Source organism: Rattus norvegicus, chromosome 1 (genome assembly GCF_036323735.1).
Source record: "Rattus norvegicus strain BN/NHsdMcwi chromosome 1, GRCr8, whole genome shotgun sequence".
Taxonomy (NCBI): Eukaryota; Metazoa; Chordata; class Mammalia; order Rodentia; family Muridae; genus Rattus; species Rattus norvegicus.
This window is the reverse complement of record NC_086019.1, coordinates 32,926,067-32,952,874: the sequence shown is the minus strand read 5'-3', so window position 1 is coordinate 32,952,874 and position 26,808 is coordinate 32,926,067. Positions and strand designations below refer to the sequence as shown.

The window sequence follows — 26,808 nt, the reverse complement described above, 5'->3', positions numbered from 1 at the left end:
TTTCTGGATATATGAAGATGGCTTTATTGACCTACTGTCGGGCAAACGCATGCCCTGGGCAGAGATGAATCTCTTCTGGACTCTCTGTAGCCCTGTACCTCAGCTGCCTTGCAAAGGGGGGAAGAATAGAGTAATGGAATGCTCTAGGGTAGGGATGACTGTCACAGGTGATGGCAGGGCAGGGGTCAGCTAGCCCTGCTTCCGATGCAGTTAACCCTGTGCTATTGCCACAACAGAGCACACGTCTGATAGTTGTTTGGCTGTCCTGCAGCCTGCCTCATGTGCGTTGAGGATCAGCAGGGGCTCTGGCTGTCCTGTGACACTCTTACCGGTAGTTATTTTCTCTCTCAGTATTCATCCTTGGGAAAAGAAAACATTTTTGTTGAGGGAGTCCATGGTGCTGCTGTCCTGTGGGTGATGGCTTCAATGCTTCTCCACCAGTGTTTATGTACGTGGTTGTAGGGAAGCTGTACGTTCAGAGTGTCCTGGTGGGAATGCCTATGTGGTGGTGATAGGACACTGATGAGTGCTTTCCTTCACACAACATTCTGAAATGAACAATGAATTTGAAAGTGAGTCTAAGTAGACATTTCTACACTGAGGATCCTTACAACTTTGCTCTGGTGAGGGGCTGGTAGGATCACCACATGGAGGAGGTTGCTTCTGAACAAGCACAGGTCACCCCTTCCTGAAACCTTCATGGTATTCTGCTCCTCTACAGACTATGACTCCTCTCCTTTATGCACCAAGGGACAGGTGCTATTAACACCACCCTCTCCTGAACCTCTTTCCACCCAAGCTACATTCTCTCTGTTGCCAGCTGAAGTGGGCTCCTGAGATCCCCTCCACACACAAGGTACATGTGATTATTTCTCTTTGTTACTCTTGTCACCCCTAGTCTTCCTGGCCTGTGGGTACAGATGGCAGGCTACTATCAACTATTCAACACTCAGTCCCAAATGCCACCTGTCACCCTTGTCTGGGTGACGCATTTCTGTGCTCCCTCTCTGCCCTTGCTATTCAAACACCTCTGACCTTCAGCACTAGCTGCTAACCTCTTCCCAGGGACTGTCTCTGCCTGCTTGTTTCTCTCTACAATTATACACCATTGTGCAGATTGCCACCCTGTAGCTTATAGGCCCAACAAGAAGAGGTGACATGTCTGAACATATTCTGAACATGTACAATTCTGATGCCATTAATCATGGTCATGAACTGTTGTATGACTGAATGGTTGGCCTGGAGATGAAGACGTGAGTACAGGCCAGAGCAGAAAAGAGGATTGGGGACTGTGAGGCCACATTTTAAGGACTGGGCTCCTAGTGCCTTCTGGCAGGCTGAAGGGGACACAGGCATCTAGAGGTTACCATGAGAAAGTCAAGCTCTGCTAATACCATGACACTTTCTTATGATCCCTACTACAGAACCTCAGGGACAAAGCAGACTCCTTACAGCAGCTGGTTGCTGAGTGTCGAGCTTCATACGTCTCCTTCTGCTGGGGTTCCATCCACTTCTTCTGGGGAGCCTACCTGCTTCATCTAGGAACCTACTGGTAAGGGTGCTGGTCCAAGATTCTAAATCTGCCTGGAGACTAGGCAGGCCTAGTCCCTCCTATCTGAGACATCTAACCTTTGATATCTATTCTTCCATGAAACCTTGATATGAATTTGTGTGTAAGCCTCAGCTCTCAAATAAACAGGCTACCTAGGCTGAGCCTGTGGACCAGGGTCCTAGGATGGCTTAGTCTCCAAGCTTATGGAAATGACTTAGCTGTGCATGTATGCATTCTTCTACTAAATTAAGAGCTCTGGCTTTTTGATAATTGTGTGGAGCCTCAAGCTCTCTTTTATATTTCCATTCCTCATTGGAAAGAATTAGTGCATCTACTCAGTAACATCTGTGCCCTATTCACTGAGCACTGACTTCTCTAGTAGAAACTTGGGGCCTAGGAGATCGCTCAGTAAGGTGCTTGCCACACAAATGTAAAGACTACAGGTCAAATCCCAATAACAAATGTGAAAACAGACCTGTAAATATTAGCCCATAATGCCAGTGTTCCTAGGGCATGATGGGAAGCTGAGATATCAGAATCCACTGAAGCTTTCATGACAGGACAGCTAACCTGGCACACACAACAGCGAACCCAAAAAGGATATCCTTCTTCCAACACACGGCAGGTGGGAACCAACAGCCAAGGTTAGCCCCTGATTTCCACACCTGTACCATAGCTCATGTACATCTCATTCATACACACACACACACACACACACACACACACACACACACACACACACACACACACAAAGGTAGGTAGATGATGATTAGATAGGTAGATGATAAATAGATGATAGAAGATATATAGATAGATGATAGAAGACAGACAGTCACACAGATAGATAAGTTTTGACACGTGCTTAAGTAAAAAGGAACTTTGTGTCTACCTCTCCCCAATGAGTGGATTCTATTGTTCAAAAAGCCCAGGCAGGGTTTGAACACTTGTTTACTCCAGAAAAGTGGCACACAGAGTGTGACTATTACTCTGATAGAGTGCTCTTATGTGGCTATCATCAGGAAATTCAGGATGAATTGAATTAATTTGCATTTAAGTATAAATACTGCACTGAAGGTCCAAGTGTGTACCCTGCAGCCTGCCCAACTAGAGGACATGTTGGGCATTCACTTCAAGTTTCCAAAGTCATTGGGTGGTCACATAACCTAATAAAGGAGTGATGTCAAGCCATTCTGGGAAACCTTGGGGATGCTCAGCAGAATGTGGGCTTCAGAGGAGATAGGAGGAACCTTAACTTCAACCCCAAGATGTCCTTCCAGAAACACCTTCAGAGGTCTGTTTGCTTGTGTGGTTTCAGCAGGACACCTGGGGCTTCATCATGGATTCTGGGCTGAGTGGAAGAGAAATGAAAATGTGAAGTAAGGAATTTAGACTCCTGCCTTCTGCAGCGCTCAGAGCTGCTCTGGCATTCTGATGAGAACAGCCTCAGTTCCTGCAAGTTGAAGCACGAGGTGCTCTGGCTTCACAGACATGTAGAGAGATTTCTAGATTACCAAAAAACACAAGACTTTGATGAGAGCCTACAGCTAAAAGCTCACCCGAAAGTTACTAACCTCAGATCAAAAGACATGCTGCATAGAGACAGAAAAACACAAGAGAGGGGAGAACAGAGGGGGTTGGAGAGACACATACACAGAAAGAGAGAGTGAGGGGAGAGAGAGAGAAGAGGGATAGGGAATATACAGATGTGGATGGAGCTGGGGAGAACCCCTTAGGCTGGATGAACCCACACCTGAACCCTGACAGGAGACAATCTCTACTTTCTCCCAGTGCTTAAGCACTTCCCATCAGAGATATGTGACTGAGAACTGTTCTCCGTAGCTCCTACAGTCTTCTGAGATAGCTGTCTTAGTCAAAGGGACTTTATAGTTCTAAGTTGAGGATTAACACACACCTATGGCATCTTTTAATCTTATTTATTCTTTCTTGACACGGTGACAGTGAGGTTTAGACCTCAACATGCGTGTCTTGTGGAACACATCTTAGAGGTCCAGAGAAAAGTTTAGAGAAGATGCCTAAATGGCTTTGGATGAGAGAAACATGTAGTGATATATTATGGACCAGACAGCACAAGAGTCTAGAGGTAGGATGAGCCAGGACCAGTGTCATCTGGAGCCTGTGGAGGAAATAAAGCATTCCTGACTGACAGCCTCCTGGGCTAAAGGAGAATAAACGTGTCAGTATCATTTGTGCTGCCTGGTGTTTAATGGTTTGTTATGAAAACCATATGAAACCCGCCCACCAGGTTTCCTCTAAATATATACAACTCAGACTAATGACTGTAAACATTGACTCCTGTATTAGTTATGTTTCTCATTGCTGTGGTGAAAACACTATGATAAGAAGCACAGGAGGAAAGTTGAGTTGGCTCACAGTCTGAAGAGGTACAGTTCATCTTGGTGAATGAGGATGGCAGAGTTCATGGTGGTGAGGTCATGTTCCTTCGACTCCTCACATCACAGCTGGCCAGGAATCAAAGGAAGGGGAATGCCTGCTCTCTCTTTCAACTGGCTTTCTTCTGCTTTTCAGTCTGGGACTCCAGCCATGGCATGCTGACAGCCCATATTTAGGATAAGTCTTCTCTCTTCAGTTAAATCTGTCTGGAAATATATCCAAGCTGAGCCTCATGAATGGCATCAGGCTGACAATTGAAATAAAATATCATTAATCCACAGTGCAGTTAACACTGTGGCCACACTGTCTGTTTAATCTGACTGAAGGTGCAGTACCTGGAATAAGACTAGCCATTACCACCAGAGAAGTCAGGTTTGGAACCCATAAGAGAAACTCTGCTTCTGACTCAGTGAATAAGCTTCCCCTTTATCTGTTAAAGGAAGGTATGCATTCCAATGACCTGCACCTACTGTCCCCAACTCACCAGACAGGAGTTCACTGGTGTATAGACCCCACACAATGACTCATGATGAGCAAAAACCACCTGCTCCAGTCTCTGAGCTCTGTCCTCTTGGTATTCTTTCTCCTTCAATTAGCAATTGCTTGACATCCTTTGCAAGAGACAGAATGTGTCCCTGAGGCCACTCACAGTCCAATCTAGAAGTGTAGACTGAGTGTAGACTGTTGGAAGGGATATAAAGAAGCGCTCTTTGAGCAAGACATGCTTGGCAGACCATCTTTCTGGTAACTTCTGAGATCCTGATAATGGTTACTCTACCATTGTCTATAACAGACAGACCACCAGCAAGATGAGTCCCTGCTTCTATTCCATCACAGACAGACAACCATCAGGAAAACACCCTTGTCTCTCTTCCACAGTCATTGTGGCATCGCTAACTACTGGCACTGTGCTCTGGACCTGGAAAAGCAGTCTTCATTCTTCAACACAGACTTATTTATGTTTTGAATTTCAGGTGAATTTGGCACGTTCTCAAGGAAAGGTGTCAACATACAGACATTTGGGGAAATGCTTGGGCCATATAGCCCCCTTGAAGTTGACCACTGACTATTATTTGTGACTCAGGGCCCTCCATGGCCAAGGGTTCTCAGAGTTGAACGGCAGGCTTGGGATTCATTCACCATGTTGTAGGAGATGCTGTGGGGTTTAATGTGTAGTTAGAGTGTGTCAGCCTTCTGCTCATGTCTAACCAAGATGGGTCCATATTAGAGCTAGAAAAAAGTGAAACAAACAGTCCTTGGACCTCAAGTCCTGTGACTCAAGGAAGAGGAAAATTCAGGAGCTGTGTATAGGAAAGATAGGAAAGCACTAACCAGAGACAAGAGTCACAGGCAGGCAATGGGCCAGCCTTCAGCTAATCAACTTAAAAGGGGAAGGGGTTTATTGTGGCCCATCATCTTGGAGTGTAAATCCCCTCATCCATTGGTTCTATTTGTTTTGACCTTGTGGCAGATTATGGCATTAGGAATATATAATTTGATATATAATTGAGAATATAAACTTCCCAGTCAAGTAAGTTCCTCAGTGATTTTCTTCCCTCCACTGAGCCTGACTCCCTAAACATTCCTCCATATCCTGACTCCACATTCTAGGGACCAATGTTTCTATGAATGGTACTTGGAGGCATTTAAGATGCAAATTCTGGGATTAGTAGACTTAAAGCAAGCAGGTTGAGAGGTTTGGCTAGAGGAAGTTGGAGACTATGGACAGGAGCCATGGACTTCGGGGTGAGGTCTGTGGTAAACGTGGGGCATGCAGTAAGTAGGCAGTGAAGCTGTGTTTCCCATAGTCCCCCAGAAATCAGGCTGATGAACTCAGCATCTGGCCTGTATGGAAGTAAAGAATGTTTACTCTGGGAACCATGGATAAACTCCCTGATAACCAGGAGTGGTATATCAGGATAGTCTACCATCCTGAAGGCTAAAACAGGAGGACTGGAGTTTCAGCCCCGTTGAAGATCTAAGGTTGTTCTCAATAGTGGAAGTCCACCCAGATGACTCTCCATGTAGGGTTTGGGTCCCTTTCCACCTGGTCCGAAGTTCCAGTGTTTCTCTGCATGAAGATGCTGTTCCTACATGGTCTCAGAGCCATGTATATGGAATGTCTGTGAAACCATCAGTTGCCAGAGTTTAGGGAGATCTCTCTAGTATCAGACAGCCTTAGGATCCCGTGTCTCCAGGTCCTACTATTTTGTTGGCACAGCAGGCAGCGTTTCCACTTTGCAAATGCGCATGCACATACACACAGTTCAGAATGAATAGCAAATGCAGTTTCCTGTGGGCTGCTGAGGAGAACACTGACTCTACTCTGTATTGAGCTCTGGATCTGGAGATACCTCTTACAGATGCCTGGATGACTAGCATTTCAAAACAGGGCTATTTCGGTGACAGAAAAAAATCTAGAACAAATTTTGTTCTCTTTACTGTGACATGGATATTAATGGCTGTCATCATAGGATCAAGAGATCTCTCCTTAGATAAGTGTGGGAGGAAACCAGTACCACTGATTGCCTCTGAAAGAAGAGACACAAATGGAAGGTTCATAATGCTTTCAAAAATTCTTTTAGGGGTTGGGGATTTAGCTCAGCGGTAGAGCGCTTGCCTAGCAAGCGCAAGGCCTGGGTTCGATCCCCAGCTACGAAAAAAAGAAAAGAAAAAAAATTCTTTTAATGTTCTCCAGATTGTAAATAATTCCTAAGACTTGCCCATAGCAGTGAACATCTGTAATTTCACTGGAATTCCACCTGAAAAGATGAGACAGGAAGATCAGGAGTTCAAGGCCATCCTCAGCCACACAGCAGATTCTAAGTCAGCCTGAGCTATGTGAGACTGATTAAAAAGCCCAATAATAATAATAATTGATACTTAGCTGAACATACCAAACTGTTAACTGTATTAAATATCAACATATGAGAGACTAACCCAGTCTCTTGCTATGGAAGTATATCATCTCCTAGGAGACCTCAGACTGACTGACTTGACTCCATCTCCACTAGGAGAGGGTTCTGGAACAGCGGAAATGCAAAGTGCATAGGTGGCCTTTTGTTTTCCGGAGCTATGCACAAACTGCATCAATGTTGCTGGCTTCCTCTAAGGAGCATCAGTGAGGGTATTTGAAATGGGAGAGAAACCATTCTGAAGGGAATAAATGTGGTTAAATTCCACCAGTTTTCAGGAAGGCAGCAGGAGAAATAAAAAGTTCTTAAAAAGTCAGTGTTGGTTCTTTAGTGGGACATAGTCCTAGCAGTGGCTATTCCTCCAAAGGAAAAAGAATCTTCCTCCCTTGGGAGTCACCAACTGCCAACAGCTCCGTCAATAGGCTTTCTGGACTATCTTATACACTAGGTAATATTGCCCTTTGTGCAGCATAACACAATTGAGCAATTTACCTGTGATTGTTACTCAGGGACAATCCTTGTGTATTTATAGTCAACCATTCTAAGAACATATACTGGCACAGACAATGTGATTACCCTAAATTTACAGCAGTCTTGTTTTTTAACCTCTGGAAAGCCCTGACCCTGACCCCATTTCCTCCATTGGTACTTCGATGTGCTTGTTGGCTGCACACAGGCTGGAGCTGATTCCTGCACTCTCCCAAGCAGCACTGTCATGCAGATGTCAGCTAGAAACATCTTGTGACACAGGAGACACTAGAACATCCTAAAGGGCTCACTGTTTCACTTCTGGGGCCCACACTTGAGGCACTTACGACTACCCAGACATGTCCTGGTGCAACCTTTGTAGTTCTCTCCTATAAACTAAGCATAAATTCTGTGGGAGATGACGGATTACTTCATATACCATGCAAGCAAGCCCAGACAATAGCTTCAGCCATGACTGATTGCCTTGCAGTAACCCACTTTATGTTAAATGCATTCTTGCTGTTCAATTCCACCACTGTAATTCTGTTCTTCTGCATTCCCCGGCCCTCTGTGGACTAACCAGGTTCCTTCAGTAATGATTTCTTTTCTATTGTATTGTTTTCTGCATAATCAAGTTGGTAGGTGGGGGTTTGGGTGACACGGCCATCTGTCAAGTTCATTTGCTCTGAAAATGCATGAAATAATGGCCTCTACAACTTGGGGGCTATCCGTTATAGCAGAAGAATATCAGCTTTCCCTCGTGCGATCCTCTCATCTCTCTAAATTATTTTTCCCTTTTCAATAAGAGGCACACACACTTCCTTCTACATGATGGGCTGTTTACATATTTGGGTTCTTCGAAGAATGCAAAAATCCCAATTTTCCCTAGCACTTGTCCACTCTGCATTGCAATTTATACAATTAGGAATTCACAGCCAGCACAATGCTAATACAGCCGCTCTGGTGCTAAAGACATTGAGGTGCCTGAGCCACCCAAGAACTCCTTCATATGGGGCTTCTTTGAAGTCTGCATGATGCAAAGCTCTAGGCAGACAGGATCTCTGCAGAAAGGCAGCCTCGCCCAGTTTCTTTTTCAGAAATTAAAAGCCGGCAAGCTCCTGTTTTATACAATTATCTGAAACCACATATTAATAACCCTGTGTAGATTGGAAGGCCTGAGTACTATCAAACAGGAATGGAGATTTTTGGAAGTCTAGAATCTTTCTGTTGAAAGGACATAAAGTCATATGAAAAATCATCGTCTCTTCTTTATAAGGGGGTGGTCTGATTAATGTTAAAAGTTGGTAATTTGGAAGACACTGGAAAAGATAACTTCCAAGAGGTCAGGACCTCTTCTGAATGTGCATGTCAAGTGTCAATGTTTGGGATGGTTCCCTAGCCTCAGTGATAGAAGCACAATGGCCGTGACTCTATCTTTGCTGTAGTGTACAGATGCACATTTAGCAGCCAGAATACCTTTTAAGTTGTTCCTTACAGTTGAATTTTCCTATAAAAATGTCATATCCATCTTAAAGATAGGAATTTCTGAAACTGTTGCTTGCATCTGGAATGTTCTCCAAAGAGAAGGAATTTCTACGTAGAAGTAGGGTGGGAAGAATATCCTAAATGTGACAGAACTTAGGAGAGGGTGATAGAACCTTTGACAGGCCACAGTGGGGGTCATTTGAGTCATTAGAGGCATGAACTGAAGCAGGTTACAAGACACTGCTCTCTTCTTTTCCATTTTCTTTTCTAGACTATGAGATGAGCATTACTCAAGCCATGTATTCCCACTATGGCATGATAAACACCAGGGCCTCAATATCAGACACAGACCTCCAAGTCCATGTGCCAAAATAAACCTTGCTTCTTTCCAACTTTACTTATGACTTTATAGTTTCTTTGTAGGTATGTGTCTTTACAGATAACTTTTTAGGTATATGTCTTTATAGGTAACTTTATAGTGACAAAAATCTGGCTGATATACATAGTCTCCTCCTTGAGGAGCAAAGCATATATATATATATATATATATATATATATATATATATATATATATATATATATATATATATACTTTCAGGTCCATTGCCCTGCTTTTTCAACAAGGGCAGGAGTTCCAAGACCAGGAGAAATTGAATGAGAGGGGGAGATAGAGAAGAGAGAGAGTCATAGACAGACAGAGAGACAAAAGCAGAGAGACATACACACAGAGATATGGGAGCTCACCCATTTCCTCTCCTGTCAGGGAAAGGTTACCTCCACACACAAGTGCACTGGGGAGCCAAACTCTGTATATGATAAACCCATATGAAGAATCTTAGTAAGACCAACCAATTTACCTACCCTTGAATGTTGGGAGGGAGGTCCCTAGTCATGCAGTTAGAAAACTGGAAATCCAAAAAAGCTGATGACCTAAGTTCTAGTCCCAGTTTAAGTAGGCAATAAAAGACAATATCCCAATTCAAAGATAGTCACAACTGGAGAATTCATAACATAGCTCTAGCCTTTCATGAGACTCAGTCCCTCAACAACTAGGTGAGGTGAGAACCATAGGGAAAACCCCTTGCTTTACTGTTCTGCTGCTTCAAACATTAATCTTACTTACAAGCACTGTCATGAACATACATAGACTATTTAAAGCCACTTCTCTGTTACCTGGTGGCCCTGTCATGTAAGTATAACCATAAGAACTAACTGGTTAACATATCATTAAAGGCCTAAAGACATTCCATTGTGCCTCACCACCTTTAGAGAGCCAAGTATGCTTTTGGGAAGTACTCAATATTCAAAGACATCACTATGCTCTCTCATCTTTAGATGGAGATTGCTACGTTGCATTCAAAATTAAGACATAACTTAGAGCTTCTGAGGCCTTGTCTTAGTTAGGGTTTTACTGCTGTGAAGAGACACCATGAACATGGCAACTCTTATAAAGGAAAACACTGAATTGGGGCTGCCTTACAATTTCAGAGGGTTCATCCATCATTATCACATCATGGCAGGAAGCAATAACAGCACACAGATAGACATGGTGCTGAGAAGGAGCTGAGAGTTCAGTATCTTGACCCGCAGACAGCAGGAGACTTTGTGTTAGTTACACTGGGTGTATCTTGCACATAGGAGACCTCACAATGGCACACTTCCTCCAACAAGACCATACCTACTCAACAGCACCACACCTCTTAATAGCACCTACTCACTCTGAGCCACATATTTAAACACATGAGTCTATGGGGGCCATATCTATTCAAACCACCACAGGCCTTATCTTATGTACAGAAAACTTATGGTCCTTTATCTTATATGAATACTTGGACACTCCTTGAAATATATGCAGATCATTTCTGAACCCATCTGTGATGGTGAATGTTAACAACTCCATAGCATCTAGAGTTACCTAGGAGATAAACCTCTGGATATGTCTAGGAAGGAGTTTCTAGATTTATTCTAAATGTGTTGGCACCATTCTCTGGCCTGGAGTTCCAGAAGTAGGAGTAGAAGGAGAAATAAGAGGTGGAGAAGGAGGAAGAGGAGGAGGAAGAGGAGAAATAGAAGGAAGAGGAAGAAGAAAAGGAGGAGGGAAAGGAGGAGGAAGAGCAGCAGAAGGAGAAAGGAGGAGAAAGAGGAGGAAGAGGAGGAAGAGGAGGAGGAAAAATGAGGAAGGGGAGGAGGAAGTGGAGGAGGAAGATGAAAAGTAGGGGGAAGAGGAGAAGGAGGAAGAGGAAGGAGGAGGAGAAAGGAGAAAGAGGAGTAGGAAGAGGGAAAGTAGGAGGAAGAGGAGGAGAAAGGAGGAAGAGGAGGAGGAAGAGGGAAAGTAGGGGGAAGAGAAGGAGGAGAAAGAGGAGGAAGAAGAGGAAGAGGGGGAAGAGGAGACAAGCAAGCAAGCTTCATCTATCAGCATTCATCTCTCTGTTTCCTGATTTTAGATGTAATGTCACCAGTTGTCTCCTGCCTCCACTATTATTACTTTCCTCCATGATGGACTGCCCATAGACTAAGCTATATCAAACCCTTCCTTTCCTTAGTTGCTTCTGTTAGATGTTTCTCATGGCAATTGGAAAAGTTCTAGTGTGTTGTGCTACCCAAATGTACACTTTTGTGGACAGGGAACATAGATTCATGTGGGAAGCTCGCACCTCCATTGTGGCTCCATGGTGGAATTAGGGATGGGTCTAAGCCCAGAGTCCTTGTCAGAGACAGTGTAGACATCAGGAGAAATTCAACCCTTATAGAGCTGCCTCCCTCTGAAGCAAGACTTATGGAGGTGCCAAGCAGAGAAGTAGCTTTCATGCACTAGTGAAAGTTTGTCTTTCTTGGAAACTCATTTTACTCAAACCCAAAATCCAGCCAGCAGCAATGTGGCTGATCAGACAGCTCTGGCTGAGACTCAACCCTGAAGGAAGCCTGACATGGCCCATGAAGTGCACATCAGGAGTGTTCTGTGTGCACTTGAGGGTGCAATTTCTGGATCCTAATAGCTCTAGCCGGATTGTGACTGAATACAAATTTCAATTTCTTCCAAATTAACCATCACCTAAGAAGAATGTCTACCTGTAGCATTTACTTTAAGGAAAGCAGAAAGGCAAACAGTCATGAGGACTGAAGCCACTCCTTAGTAGACTCAGGTGGGAAGCTCGCACCTCCATTGTGGCTCACACTCACTACTCACTCACAAAATCATCTGGAAGCCAGAAGGGTAGAATGATGCATATCTGTGATACTAGAACACTACAGGCTGAGGCTAGAGAATGTTATAGCTAAGGCTACACATCAAATCTAGGCCAGCTAGTCTACTGAGAGATAGTTTATCTCAAAATAGCAAGCATACACTAACACCACTAGACAGTGAGTGAGCCCTCCAGTTCACTTGTCAGCTGGGTTCTTGCAGATGTAGCAGCCCCACTCCTACAGTAGCTCAGTCCCAGAACGTGTCAGGTAAATCTTGTTGTCTTTAGAGACTGACCTACAGGTGTCCTGCTCAGTGGTGTTGGACACCCAAGCCTGCCGGAGTCACAGAAGTCCTGCAGAGAAGCAGCTGAGACCCAGATGGGCAGAGCCAATACATCTTCACACATGCCAGCATAGCTCCTTGGAGGGGTGGCTGTTCATCAAGAACATTATTCAACTTACTCATGCCTTTTATAAAGATGGGACCCCAATGGAAGTGTTAGGAGAAGGACTGAAGGAACTGAAGGGGATTGCAACCCCATAGAAAGAGCGATATAAACTAACTAGACTCCCCAGAGCTCCAACCCAAGAGTATGCATGGATGGGTCCATGGCTCCAGCTACAGATGTAGCAGAAGATTGCCTTATCTAGCATCAATGGGACAGGGCAGGGGCCTTGGTCCTGTGAAGGAATGATGCCCCAATGAAGGAAGATGCTAAAGCAGTGAGGTGGGAGTGGGTGGGTGGGGAGGGGAGCACCATCATAGAGGGAAAGGGGAGAGAGGATGGGATGGGGGCTTTGCAGAGAGGAGATTGGGAAGGGGGACAACATTTGAAATGTGAATAAAACAAATACAACAACAACAACACAACAACGACAACAACAACAACAAAAGACCCTCTTGTATTCTAAGATACTTTCAAATTCTGGGAGGTTTAAATATCAATAGTGAAACATTTATATATAACATGAGAGGTGAAAAGGCACTCCCACTGACCTCCAAGTGTCTCTGAACCTCAGTGTCTGGAAAGGTCTGCAATCAAACAGCATTCACATCAGTAAGGTAGAGTTCCAGGTTCCCTAGCCTTTCAGTTTAGGGCAGATGAAGGGCTCATTCTGAGATCTCAAGGCTTAACTACAAGTATTTTAATTATGGCCATCCAGTTTTGCCACAGACTTCCCTGTGACTCCTTGTGATCGACAGACATCTCCGTATGCTGAAGCTATGAGGTAGGCAGAACTAGACTTCACACCCTCATTCTCACCTTGACAGTGCTCCAGAGCTTGTGTTCAGTTGCGAGAATAAAAGTCAACAGCAAGACCACCTTCAGTCCCTCAGCCTGATGTCTTTTCTTATCCCTCCTCCAGCCCCATGGGTCTTTCCAGGTACTGAGAAAAGACACTGTTCAGACTCAGGATATTAATGAATTGCTTGGCAGCATCTTTCTGCCAACTCCAAGTCCTAATTACTCATACTTCTCCCAGCTTGTTTTTCATGCTCCCAGGGGATTCTGGGCTCTTCTGTCTGTCACACTCTTCCACTTCTGGTTTCCCAGAAGAATCTGAGTTGCTGTTGAAAGGTAATGTGGGGTATACCCCACATCTGTCCCCAGTGGTTCTTGATAGTCATGAATAACCAGGGGCATACCTGGCATGTAGCATCCCAGGTGTAAAACTCCCTTCATGAGGCTGGAGAATCTGATGTCCAGTTTAGCAGTGGCTGCCCGAGAACAGCCATCCATGTTTACTCTCCACACACAGGGGTCTTCAGCCCCTCTTCCAGCTCAGACCCTCTTTTACTCTGGGAGTTCCAGACACCCTCCGTCTTTAACAGTCAGGCATTCATGTGTCAAGCATAGACAACCTTGTTGTATAATTGATAAGTATTTGAAAACAGCGAAAACTACAGAGGAGGCTGTTTTTCCCTAGCAGTCCCAATACACTTGTGCTTGCCTCACTTCCCCAACTGTGCATTCCAAAGAAGGTGCTATCCTATAGAGGGGACAAAGAAAGGGACAATACTGAAGATGTTTTGGACATATCATGGCATGTACACTATGTTGGTCCTTATGTGTACAGACCTGGTGGCTGAATTGTGACCTCAGAGAGATGGTGACAGAATCCTTTGGACTCAATTTTGAGAAAGCCTCTTCCAGAGGACACTAATTATCAAAGAACTTGATCTGAGGGCATCCAACATCAATGGCTTCTTACCTTCATGTCACAAATAGAGCTAGAGGGGGACTCAACTTGTCCAGCAGTCAGAAATAGGTATATTGTGAAAAGGAGGGGAGATAGCCTACATAGCCTCCAAACTGACAGGTAAGAAGACATATAACAGACAGACACACAGAATAGATGCTGGGGAATTGCAGTAGCAGAGACTGAAGTATGATCAACGTAAGCCCAGGAGCACTTGGAGCCACCAGAGTTAAACAGAGATAAAGAAGGTGCCTATGGAGGTATAGTCCTGCAGAAACCATGAGTCTGGACTTCTGTGACCATGAAAGACTATATCTGGTCGCTTTGAGCTTCAAGGCTTCTGATGACTTTCCATGGTAGCCAAGGACATGGAAACAGCACAGTTATACACAGTTAAGTGACATTCTGGGACCCACTGCCAGGTAACCTTTGTCACTGGGAATATGGGTTCAGTGAAAATTAGCTCTTTACATACAGTATCTCTTGATGTAAGTCCCTGTTAATGCTGTACTTAATGAGAAGCTTTGAGAACTATCTTGGAAACTTTATGTGAAGATGGAACTCACAGATAGAGAGGCTTGGAACTCACAGATAGAGAGGCTTGGCTTTTATTCAAGGTGCCCCTGGGCTTTGTACATTGCTGTTTTCAAAGAAACTGGCTGGGGTCTCCAAGGAGATAATCCCTGGAGAACTGTTCCCAGAATTCAGTTTAAATTTTCCTTCAGAGCCACACCCTACAGAATACACACACACACACACACACACACACACACACACACACACACACACACCTTGGCCAACATCTGGGTAAACATCAGGCAGATTACATCTGTTAGCCTGTGTACATAGGATGTTGAGACAGGTGGCATTTGATGTTTCGTCCCTGGTTAGTGACCATTCCTGCCTCACAATGATCTATACATTAAGGGAACTATCTAGAACAACTGATTCTGTGCTAAGAATGTCCTGCTCTGAGGAGTGAGTCCTTATTACCTGCTATGAGGGCCTCAGACCCTGAACCCAGGAAGAAGCAGCCTGAATACTGGGCTGCCCTATTCCAAGCATAGAGTAGTGTTGTCTACTCCACAGACTGACCACTGTTGTGACACCAGTCAGGTGAGCCCTCTCCTAATCCAGCAGCCACATCAGAGACAGGCCTGTCTGACACATTAGCAGGCTGGCTCACTCTTGAGAGAATGGCACGGGGCCTCTATGCTTTTCACACCTTGGTCTTGCTCTGGGGAGAAAATACAGGAGGAGATGGCAGGAGGTGTGAGAAATATAAGTCACCAATAAAGATTTCTCACGCCCCAGGGGCGACAGGTTTGTTCCGGATCTGAGAGACTAAAAGAGAGACATACTTTTGCTTTCTTAGAAGCTGCTAGTATTCAGATAGCCTCTGTTACTGGAGCAAGGCTCTTGAGAGAGTTCTGTATAGGACCAAGGGACTTTAGAAGCTGATAGATGAAGCCACAGGGAAAATCAGGTGAAGGCACACGCAGGGCACTTTAGGAGACCTGGGTCTGCTTTTGAGTTCTGTCCAAGATCATCTGGAACTGATTTTCCTCCCAATCCCTGAACTCTGTTGAAGCTTGTATGGAGAGGCCCCTAACCACTTGCTAGTGGTATCGGAGCAGCCCTGACAGTGACTGTACGGAAAGAGACTTACTAGTAATCGATTTTGCCAGCTGAAACTGGTGCCATGAGTCTAGACATTTGAGTGAATGGCTTGGGGATGAAAAGGTCACTCTAAATGCCTGAGTTCTGGGAAGTCTCCCATTCACCTCTCGAGGTATCACTGAAACTGTGTTTACTGGACTTGTCAGATGATACTACCCTCACGCTTCAGCCAGAGACATCTCAGCTGGGCCTTCAAGGCTTGTGTCTCAGATCTGCTGTTGGGTGCATCCAGAATGTCAGGTCTCATTGTCAAGGACCCGGGAAAGGTGCACTGTGTCCTCATAATGATGTTGGAATCATGGTGATGTGGCCATTGTTGAACTTCAGGAGCATATGTCTGATGCCAAGTTACCTTGCTTCCTGAGAGAATGAGCCATGAGACTATCTCTACCTGCCTAAGTGTGTGGCGGTTAGGAGTCCTGGGGAAGTCACAAAGAGCAGAATCTGTGATGTTGTGAGTGGCAAGAGATGTGTGATGAGGTTTATATGAAGACGAGTTTTACCCGAGTGTGTCCAGGGCTGTTTTGGGAGCTTTGTGTCCAAGTATGTATGTTAAATGTATATGGTTATATGCGAATATGTATAGGCAGGGATGTATGTGTTGGGTTCTGTGCATGGGTTGTGTGCAAATGTCTCTGTGCAGAGACCCATGTTTACACTTGACATGTAGAGTACATGCAGAGGCCTGTATGCAGACATACATGCATAGAGCTGTGTGCGCCTGGTGAAGGGGTACTCCATATGTCTCTCAAAACTGAGGGCGCTGGGTTGATAGAATGAAAATGTTTGGGATGAGGGTTACTGTCTGTCAGACACACTGGCTAGAGGTCAAGATCACACATGCACTCTGAACCACAGAGAAGGCTACATACATTTCTTCATTGTACTCCAGGAGGTAGGTACAGGGAACACCTCTCATGATAGATGGTCTCTTTGTGGATCATCACCATGAGGATAAACAGCTTCATCGGACAGATTTACAGACCTTAGTACTCTACCTTCCTGCATCTGTCTGAGGAACTGACGATAATGGCCACATCATCATGATTCCAACATCATTATGATGACACAGTGCACCTTTCCTGGGGCCTTGGCAATGAGACCTGACATTCTGGGATTCACACAACAGCAGATCTGAGACACAAGTCTTGAGGGCCAATGTGTCTGTTGGCGCTCACTATAGAACTTCATCAGAAGCTAAAGACCCTCCCTGGTTATAAGGGCCTTCGTTACCGGGCTTGGCTATCTGAAGTGTCCCGTGTTTAGTCTGCTCAGTGAGTGGATGGGAAGGATGTTTTGTTTGGCATGCTTATTTAGAAATTAGCTTCTCAATTGGAATCACTTGCGATTTGAGTGTCAACTCCTATAAGGTGATGGAGATGACATCATACATACCATCCTCCCTTTGGAAATAGAAACAGATTGACCCAGACCACACTTAGCAGACTGTCTCCCTTTCTTTAAAACCATGGTTCCTTTGTTTACCACTATTTTCATTTCCTACTTCAGGGTTTTTCTTCACTCTCAGCTATTGTTAAGGAAATTTTTCAGTCAAGCCCCAAGCAGTAGCAAGTCCCACCTGGACTCTGACTCACGGTAAGGCCACCAGGAACATCTGTCCAGCACTTGGTAACTCCAAGGGCCATTGATCTTGCCTCATTAAGTTGTGTCAAATCAGCACCTTCCAGGGCTCCAGGACAGAGGCTCACACTAAGAATAATATGGCCATTTATAAAGCAAGGCACCTTCCATTGTTTTTTGTTTTCCCCTCAGTCTCTTTAAGATGCTCAGCCTCCTGGGGCTTCTCTTACAAAGCTGAAAGGAAGCTTGCAGAGAAGACAATGCCACCATCTATTTAGCAATGAGCCAGCAAGAGTCTAGCTGTGTCAGATGGGTAAGAATCTGGCTTGGTTTCACTCATACCATCTTCACAGTGCTCACTCATCCTTCACCCTCTTTCCAGAAGCTTCAAGGTGCAAGGCACACAGGGCCCTAGGTTGTGGGACAGAGTATGGATGTTACAAGCAGGAAGGGGCACAGTCAAGTCATCGCTTTCCCTACAGAAAAAATGTGAATGGTAGCTCAGGGAGTCATGAGACATGCTTGTTTGTATTTTGGGGTGGGGTATCATTGCTTTGTCGTAGGATGGCCCTTTCAGCCTACACAGGAAGCTCTGTTCACAGCGTTGCTGAAGCTCACCTGCTTACCTCTTCAGATCATGCAGAGGCATCATGTCCACACATGGCACAGGGCAGGTGTTTCAGGTGTCTTCGTTGAATTCAGTGAAACTCCACGCTGAGAGCGAATATATGGAGAACGCTGAGAACCAGCCACGCAGATACTCCACACTCCTGAAGGTCTTATGCTCTGGCCAGGGCAAGATGTTAGATAATTCCACTAGAACTTCAGGGCTTGCAAATGTGATTGAAGACCCAGACAAGGATTCTCTGTTCTGTAGAGAGAACTCTCTGAATTAAGAAGAGTGAAATGGATAAACTTGATGGGAAGAGGCAACTTTCACTCAGAAAATGGCTTTCCAACAGGGAAGAAAGAAAGGATCATTCTAAACAACAAGTTAAAAGGAGAGCAATTTAGTGGTAAGTTTTGGTTTGCCACTAATTACAATACATGTGGTCCTTTACATTATTATCACATGTTTATGGCATGTGGCATATTAAAGTGTAACTGCAGAGCTTGTAACAGCCAACCAGAAAAACAGCCTGATGTGGCTTCCAGGTGGCCTTTCTTCTAGAGGGGCCACCTTACAAGGGGACTAGAGAGCTACATTCAGGCTGCAAACTGAGAGTGCCAAAGGCAGAGGTTGTCACTCCATTGGGCTATCCCCTTCCATCTCTGAAATCATGAAGAACTCTGTAGCCTGGTTAGGTCAGCCCCAGAGTCCTCTGGAGGACACTGACAGTCAAGCAAAGATTGTGTGTACTAGGGGATGCTGGAGTCCTAGCCTCCTCTCCTAAGTGCCACTCTTCTAGTCTCACCCACACTCTCACACAACAATCCATAGAGCCTGGCATGGCACCTGACTGTAGGACTTTATTGCAGTTTGTTTGCACTGAGTGTGTGTGCCGCATGTATCCCGACTGCATCCCTGTGGCATTTAATAAAGCAGTTAAAGCAGGCTGCCAGGAAAAGGTTTTGGGGCTTATACTTGCCATGTGGTTGCTGCGGGTCTCCTGGTCTTCTATTATGTGAACAGCCATGTCAAGGAAATCTTGCTGTTGGAGGCTAAGCCAGTCTTCTCTTTACTTCTTGTCACAATAGACTTTAACTCTCTCAAGCCATTAGCTGAAATATACATTTAATCCATAAGTTTCAGCCAGGAATTCCTTATGGCATTGTAATGATAACTAATGTATCCTGATCTTAAATAATAATATTACAAAGTAAAATAAAATGTTTGTTATTATGAGTTATCATGCCCTCTGTGTATCCCCATTATTGATATATCATGCATATCTAGGTGGACTGTGAACCACCTGGCAGAATTATGTGAACAAACAATTAGTCCATTTCATAAAAACAACCTGTTCTTGCCTTTAGCAAATTCATTAATTTTACTGTGAAGATCAAGACGTCACATGTAGAGAAGATTTAAGCAAACTGAAGATCCTCTTCCTTACCCATGTTCCAAACTAAGTAGGATCCATACAATATCACACTCCTTGGTGGCCACATGCGGTTGCTGACAATGTCAAGGTCACTCTTGCTAACACTTCCAGAACCACAAATAGCAAACACTGTAGGAGCAAGAGCTGGTTGTTGAAGAGTTTCCTTGTTTAGTCAGCTGACTGGGATGACTTGATGACTTGGCCATCATCTCTATTCTCTTTCAGTAAGTCTTCTGCAGTCAGGGTCCAGCCTTAGTGTTTGTCACTGGAACTGAAATGAGCTCACCCCGTGGGACCTTCTTATGATGTTACCAGCAATGAATAGAGAAGGGTTTAGTGAGATCTGTTTGTCCATGTAGCTTGCCTGTGGGAGTAGTCCTGCGTTTCTAGATATGCTTCATTGGAGTGAGTGCTGCCAATCCCTGACAGAGCACCTCCTGCCTAGGCGGGAACAGGTAGAGCACCTATGTCATAAGGCAACTCCTGATTAGAGGTGAAAGCTTAATTCAACATAGCAAGTCACCATGGTAGCAATGGAGCCTGCCCATGATCCTGCTGAACAGTACAGGAAAATAGATGATGCGGTGTGCAGGCCAGGCTTAACTTATGAGAACAAGGAGATTGGGCAGCATAAAGACTCCATGCTCTGGGCAGCTCCCACAAGGTCTCAGAGAGCTTGTGCTATGGGAGGGGACAACTTAAAACAGCAGGTGAGAGGGAAATTGAACATCTGTGAGCATCGAAATGTACCTGGGTGCTATAAGCAAGCATCTCTGTGAAGGTTTGGATGACATGTTTGGGCCTCATTTATTTTTTTAATCCATGGAGTGAGGTCTTTTGATTCTTGTTTATATAGTGACCACTCTGAATGATGGGGTTTGGACTGAGATAGGCACAGCAGTTGGCCTCCCATTGTATCTTCATTAGATATAAGGGAAGTACAATAGGATACAGGCTTTGTGATCCCCTAGGGAGAATATAGGCTCTTGGGAGCTATACAGAGTTCTAGAATACACAGCTACCACAAACAGTGTCCAGAAAAATAGGGAACTATGGCAACCCAGAAGGACTTATCAGTGTGTTCTACTAAGATCCCACGAATGAGGGTGTGTGGTCACTATATACATCTCTCCTGTGGGACCCACAAATGAATGTTTGGGGCTGGAGGCTCCCAGAAGGGGGCAGCAGAGCAGAAATTCTTGATGATGGTAAGTGGGAGCCCAGCCAGGTAAAGCCCTGTCACTGGGCAGGAGACTGGAAGCATGGGGCAGACAGGCAGCTGAGCTATGCCTCCTGCTGCCAGCATTTGGGGGCTGCATGCTTGTCTCTTGTAGGTCTGCATCCAGCCTCCTCTCTGATTGCACCAAGCAAATCCTTGCCAAAGACAGTTTTCATTAAATTCTAAACATGAATTTTATGGTAATTTAAGTCATATGCTTCTGATTGCCTGACAATAAAATAACCAAAAAAAAAAAAATTGGCAACTAAACTGTGGATATTTCCATGCCTCTCTAAGTGTCTTCAGCATCTACTGTTTCAGACCCAGACATTCAGATACACAAACACACAGAAGAAAACACACAAATGCAAAACATGATACTCAGTGTACTTTTAAGACCAGTATGATGAGGCTCTGTATCTTGTTTGTGCCCTGCTCCCTGCCATGAACTTTCTGAACATGTTTCCTTCTCAGTTCTCCTGCCAGGATGATCCTGAAACAAAGGCATGGCCCAGAAGCTCGCTCCCACATCCCAGTACAGCACTGTAAAGTTACGGAAGCACTGTCTCCTGGACGGTGTTTGTGACTATTAGAAGTCTGAGTAGGGATGGGTTAATGAACCAGAGTTGCTAGATGACCAAAATGAATTCTCACATCTAACTCCTATTTAAAAGTATGTAGACCAGTAGTTCTCAACATCCCTAATGCTGTGATCCTTTAACACAATTCCTCATGCTGTGGTGACTGCAACCATAACCTTTTTTCCTTGCTATGTCATAACTGCAATTTTGTTACTGTTATGAACTGTAATGTAAATATCTGATATGCAGGATATCTGATATACAACTCCCCAAGGGACCAAGAACCACTAGTTGAGAACCACTGATATAGGCTAAGACCATGAGAATATGGGTACTAACTTCCTTGCCTTCTCAAACTTTCATCTAATGACCCACCACCCCAACTAGTCTATTAAACAACCTGACCTATCTATCCTCACCCCAACCTGCACACCCACACCCCACCTACCCACCCACACCCTCACCTGCACACCCACGCTTGGTGAGATGTTTTAGGAGGCAGGAGTCTGTGTGCAAGTCTTGCCCAATAAGTCTTCTCCACTGCCAAGTCTGCCGCTGTTTTCACTTACTCTAGGAGACATGGGTGGGGCAGTTGTTGTTTGCAGGTTCATCTTGGGGAGCTGTGGAACAGATGAGCACTGAGTTAGATCTGTAGTTATGAACCCACCTAACCACACCCGAGAGTTCCTTGGCCTGTTTAAGGTCACCTACCATCTTCCTTGGCCTGATCTTGCAAAACAAAGAGCTTTCGTCACCTAAGTTTAAGTCTCTCGTTCTGCGGGAATTGGGTAAGGCATTCCCATTGAAAACGGGCATCCCTAAAGCAATCGGATTGAAGATCGGATTCAGGATTTGCAAGCCCTGAATTCAGCATTCTTGGACAGATAATTCTGGCACTCTGTGGGATAAGAGGCATTCTGTGCAAGACCCTGGGTTCCATTGCAGTAGACATCCCTACCAGCCTGCTGCTTCCTCCTGTGCAGGAATGTCCTGACTCTTGACTTTGTTTCTTGCCCAGAAATAGGGGAAAGCATGAGTCTCGTCCTTTTTCTACCTCACAGAACAGGAGGCACAGGAAGAATCCATCCTTTTCCTGTTCTCAGAGACTTTGGCTGGGTGACTTTACTTTTTAACGGACTTGCATCCTTTAGGGTCTTGTGTGGTACTTGGGAGTGTGTGTGTCTCTCCATGTAGGTACTTCCTGAGGCTTGCGTGATGGCAGAGCTGGGGAGCACAGGTGCTGCATGGGACACAGGTCAAAGGTTGTTTTGGTTTTTTGTTTTGTTTTGTTTGTTTGTTTGTTTTTTGCAGTAGGGTTTGCACAGGAAGACTTGTGAGGGTCAGTTGATCATGAAGGAAGCTGCCTCTCACAGCTTGGTGTCCACCCACCTCAGCATGAACACCTTCTCCCTGCACAGCTGGCTGATCTCAGGTGCAGTGTGGCATCCATAAGTACAGATGGATGTGGCAAACACAGAGTCCTTGCCATGGTGGTCAAACACCGTTGACCTTGACAAGATACAGACTTTGGATACCCATGACTAGTCATGAATTTTTTTTAAAGTAAATAGAATAAAAACCCAAGGTGGTTAGAAGAGTGGGCTTTCAATCCAGTCAGAAAGTGGTTGGTTGCTACAGAATGCCTATACCCCTGTTGGACCAGCGGGCACATCTTGACACACCAAATAAAGAATAAAGTAAAATGAAATAGCTATTCGTTTTAAATTGCCTTGAAAGGATAGTAAAAGTCCAAACGAGGAAAATGTTCCAGACAGCCTAGTAAAAGGCCTTGGAGAAAGGAAGTCTTTCCCACTAGAGTGTGAAGTGATGGGGGGGGGGATTTAAGACAGACAGGAAAGGGGGAGCAGAGTTTGAAGACAGGCCATTGTGTGAAAGAAAGTTCTGTTTCCCAAGGAGGAGTCCTGTGGTCTGCTTTAAGCACAGGCAAGAGCTCAAAAGGAGACTTGGAAAACTAAGAAATTATGAGAGATAAGCAAGCCACCTCTCTACGCGTACACACACACACACACACACACACACACACACACACACACACACCTTGTAAGATACTTCTGACACACCTAGGAGTGCTAATGCCCTCACTGGCTTTGTGATTGACAGGAGAGTAAGGGGGAAGAGGACATACTACTGAGGAGAGTCAGCATGGAAAGCAGCCTAGGTCAGCGTATCCAGGAAGCTAGCTGCCATCATGGAGACTCCAACACCAAGTCTCCAAAGTGATGGAAATCAGAAGCCGACCTGAGGGTCAGAGTTGAGGCTTCATGAAAGAAGTGAAAGACAGACAATGTAAACTGGAGAAGTCTCAATGGTAAGCCCTCAGCCAATGTGGAGAGCAAGCATGTAGGTGGAGAAAAGACAAGAGGGAGTTCCCTCTACAGCCAGGCCAGCCTTGGTGTTGGACTGGAGCCTCTGCACCATCGGATGCATTACTCTGAGTCAGCGGGAGCCTAACAGCAAGGCTGAACAAAAGTGTGCGTTTTCATATGATTTTGAACTTTCCGTCCTGAGGGACCTACAGATTCATGGGCCTAGAATGTTCCATCATCCCTGAAGATTTCCCTCCCACATTTTTTCCTATTATCATTCATTTTTACCAAGCCGATTTCCCAGAATAATTATTTCTGAGTTAAAATTGTTTTCTGTAATTCGTCCATCTCACAATTGTGTGTAATAACCGGGGCTGTTTATTTTTTCTTAAGTAATCATGGTATTTTCATCAAAATTCATTAGAACCTGCTTCTAGGTGGACATGCTTTTAAAATATTCAAATTTATAGTTAATGTTTTATTAACCATATTTAACCTATAATTATTTTTCTAATGAAAATTATTCTGACTGCGCCATCTGATGTTATGAGGCTAGCAGTTCAAACAGAATCCAGAGAAACATTTATGCACAAAGGACTAGGCATTAGTCATTTGGAAGGAAGGATTTATCCTCTGTATAATTAATTGTTGCCTGAGTTTGGCAGTCCATATTTTACTCCCATGCATTATTTACACTGGAAGAAGCATAGCAGTTCACCCTCTCAAAGGTTAGGAAAATATACACATTGTATGCAATTGGGTGGCTATAGGACAATATACAGTAGTTGGTGTGTAGCTTGTATGAAATCTACATATATATGTGTGTGCATGTGAATATGAAATATATATGATATATATATACACATATACATACAGATATAATTTTTATAGTAAGTGTATATACCCAACATACTATAGATATGGCAAAGATTAATATGCAAATATATGTGTGCATGGTTTTATATAGAATATTTACATATCTATGTAAATATATACAATGTTGGTATAATGTGGGATACGTAGTATATGTTAAAGAGTATAATTTATGGATGAGTACATGTTTGTTCAGGTATTCTTCAACTGGCTGATGTCTGAGAGTTCAGCAAAATAGAGAGGCCTGTGGAATACTGGGACATTTCTTGTCAGCAACACATTATGGCTTCTGGGCTTTTGCATCTGTAGGCAGTGAGGAAAGTGTCCTGAATGGGACTAAGGCTGCCATCATGAAGCATATTGATTTGGCTTCTGAACAAAGGCACAACCACCGCACAGCATGGCTTTGTTTTCTTTTGTTTGTGGCACCTCAGGGTTTGCTCTAGAGAGTTTCCTGTGGAGACCATAGTGGGAAGTTACCTGCTTCCTAGGTGAAGATGGACAGTCAGATGGACAGACAGACAGACATGCAGGTGAGAGGCCTCACTAGTGTGTTAACACTGTGTGGCTGGTGGCCCCACTTCAGTCCCTGTGTGTTATGCTTTTAACCATTAGATGACATTTTCATAGCTACTGGCCTGAAGGGAGCAAGCGCTTTGCTTACACTGTCAAGCCATTCCACTATGGAGGGCAATCTGAATGTCTGCCCTGTGCATGCTTGTGACATGGACCAGCCAGATCCTAATCTCAACGTGTGATAGCTTTGAGATGTTCAAGTACTGTTTGGGGGAACTCCTCTGTAAACTTCATGCAACTAGTCAGCAGAACTTTACAAATAGAGACATTTTAATATACTCACCCAGTGGCAATAGACAACGCCCCCCCACCCCTAGACACAGCTACCATGAGAGAACCTTCAATTAAACGTCATTAGCACAAGGCTGGAACGTGGGTGACTTTCTTTCCACACAGAAGCCAGCTCCTGAATTCCATGCCAGACTCTCTTAGATGAAAGCATTGCCTGATCCAAATGACCCCTTAAAATTCAGAGGCTATTAAGTCACTTTAGTGCATAAAATGCATTTTGACTTATATTTTCAGATTACAGAAATACAGCCCCATCATGACTAAAGATCCATCCATATTCAATATATGCAAAGTTCTATTTAGACAATATGACTAAGGTAGCAGCAGAGTCCTGGAGGTGATGAAAGTTTCTCCTCTCGTGATAAGACCAAGGATTTGTGTACATATCTACACTCACCAGGTACCACAGCGATTACGTGATTATACACAAAATGTAACACAGGTATTATAAGAAAATGGTGTGTACTAACTTTTTCAATCCTCAATAACTTTTTTCTAAAAGTGAAACAACAAAATAAACAGACATTCAATAAGGAAATGTTTTCTTCTTAGGATAAGCCCTAGGACCAAATGAAAGAAGGAAGATGGAAGGTTCCATGGACTGTTTTCAGAAGCAACATGCAGGCACTTGGTGGCACTTACTACCATCTCTGGAACGTGGTGTGGCTGATGGGCTTGTGATGGTGTAACATGTAGTTTTAAAAAACAAACCATGGTAAACCGGCTATATACTGGCATGGGAGGTCTCACCCACCTCGATGGTGCCTGAGGCCAGCCTGCTGTTGAGCTGCTCACACTTCCCAGGTCATCCACCCACTGTGGCTAGCCTGTGAAAGACAGTTACCACCCACTCAGATTCCCTTAGCCCCATAAAATGATAACACTAGAGACTTGCAATGTGTCAACCATATTTATAAACAGTAAATCTCCAGCCCCAAAATGCCAGTGCAAAGAACACAAAACTCAATTGATATAAATACAAGCTGTACATCTAGACTGGGCAAATGCTCTCTATACTACCCTATTGTCTATCTATTAAATTCCTGGTGACTTATGACTTGTCCAGACCACGTGGTTCTGGTTTATCTTCTTCTCTTTCCATCTTCTTCGGTCCTCCATCTTCTTGTCTCTCCGTCTCTCTCTAAAACTTTCAGCCCTGCCTTTTCCTTCCACTACCCAATCATAGGCTCTAGCCTTAAGTGGCCAGTTAAGATTTCATGTGACCTTATCTGAGTACAGTCACCCCTTTTGGGGGAACAGAAAAAAACAACAGTCTACAACACAGTGGTTGACAGCAAGTTGTCCTAAGCAGTTCCCTGTGTAGAGCCTTTATGGTTCTCACCCATTCAAGTATGGCTTCCCACCCCCATCCCACTTCAGGCACCTCAGCCTCAAGTCCATCACATCAGAACAGG

General features: G+C 44.4%; 2 long non-coding RNA genes across 4 annotated transcripts; one reads left to right on the top strand and one right to left on the bottom strand.

The window, feature by feature from the left end:
• On the bottom strand, positions 1–19,051 carry LOC134484981 (uncharacterized). Of its 2 annotated transcripts, none has more exons than XR_010062847.1 (2): positions 18,100–19,051; positions 1–548 (listed from the first exon to the last, which is right to left on the bottom strand). It is a non-coding gene; the product is annotated as an uncharacterized LOC134484981 (long non-coding RNA). The 2 variants fall into 2 exon arrangements; XR_010062846.1 differs by having other exon boundaries at positions 18,108–19,051.
• LOC102553527 (uncharacterized) lies at positions 15,593–26,103 on the top strand. Of its 2 annotated transcripts, none has more exons than XR_589904.4 (4): positions 15,593–18,497; positions 23,448–23,655; positions 24,961–25,059; positions 25,946–26,103. It is a non-coding gene; the product is annotated as an uncharacterized LOC102553527 (long non-coding RNA). The 2 variants fall into 2 exon arrangements; XR_005497826.2 differs by lacking the exon at positions 15,593–18,497 and adding an exon at positions 19,927–20,734.
• The last annotated feature ends 705 nt before the right edge of the window (positions 26,104–26,808 follow it).